This window comes from Octopus bimaculoides, chromosome 14 (genome assembly GCF_001194135.2).
Source record: "Octopus bimaculoides isolate UCB-OBI-ISO-001 chromosome 14, ASM119413v2, whole genome shotgun sequence".
In the NCBI taxonomy this organism is placed as follows: domain Eukaryota; kingdom Metazoa; phylum Mollusca; class Cephalopoda; order Octopoda; family Octopodidae; genus Octopus; species Octopus bimaculoides.
The window spans coordinates 17524069-17525092 of record NC_068994.1 but is presented as its reverse complement, the minus strand read 5'-3'; positions in this window follow the sequence as shown (position 1 = coordinate 17525092).

Here is a 1024-nt window from a genome sequence, read left to right as displayed (position 1 = left end):
AAAAAAAAAAAAAAAAAAAAAAAAATCCACAAATATGGTGTTGAAAAATGTTTTCCTTTTTTTTCTTTTTCTAACGGAAAGGTTTCTCCCTTCGCTTTTAAGTGCGTAGTACCCACAAAAATCGACTAAAATCGGTCTGGAGGGGGTGAGATAGGGTAAAAAAATTATTTTTCAGAAATGTTTTTACTTAAAAGTTCTCCATCATTTTCTGTGTGAAAGATGCTCCCTCTATATTTCCATGCAGAGAAAAAAAAAAAGAAAAAATCTGAAAATCCCTGTGAAAACGGAGAAATTCGAACTTAGGTGGGCGACCTATCCCTGACGTCCACTATTTAAAACTTTAACAATATAAGAAATCCTGTCTTCAAGCAGGCGTTTTAGGGTCAGAAGCGTTTCGTCTCTTATGCTTCACCTGAGTGCAGCAGCGGGGACTGAATTAGTTTTCATTGACTGAAGGGTTCCATATGTGGTCTCTTGTCAATTCCAACCACTTTCAACTGGTCTAGCTGTCATGACTATTTCCTTGGTAGCTTTCTTCAGTTATTTGAGTTCCATACCAATCTTCTGCAAGAAATAGCGCACCTATCTTGCTAGGAAGTTACGGCAGCCGACTTCAATGAGGAATGTGCTATCCGTTGACAAGAATCTTGTCAATCAAGTTCTGATATTTGATTTTCTTCAGTTAGCAAAAAATGTCTAGCCCTCCCAGGGCACTGTGAATACAGCCATGATTATTATTATCCTGGATAAAAGGAACATGTCTGGTTGGAGCGATGTTATTGTCATTTCTTCCTGAGAGATGAATTTATCCTTCAGATCCATCTCCCTGGCAGAGGCTTGATGCAAAATAGAAAATGGGTCCCCCAGCTACAGGCACTTTCGTTTTTGGTGCATTATCATCTTCCTTTAGGAATACCTTTTGGTATCATTCCTAAAGAAATGATACCTTTTAGTGATGATGTCTACTGCTTGTTGGCCTAATTCTCTGCACTTGGCACTTGCTGTAAGGTCTTTGTCGTGCCTC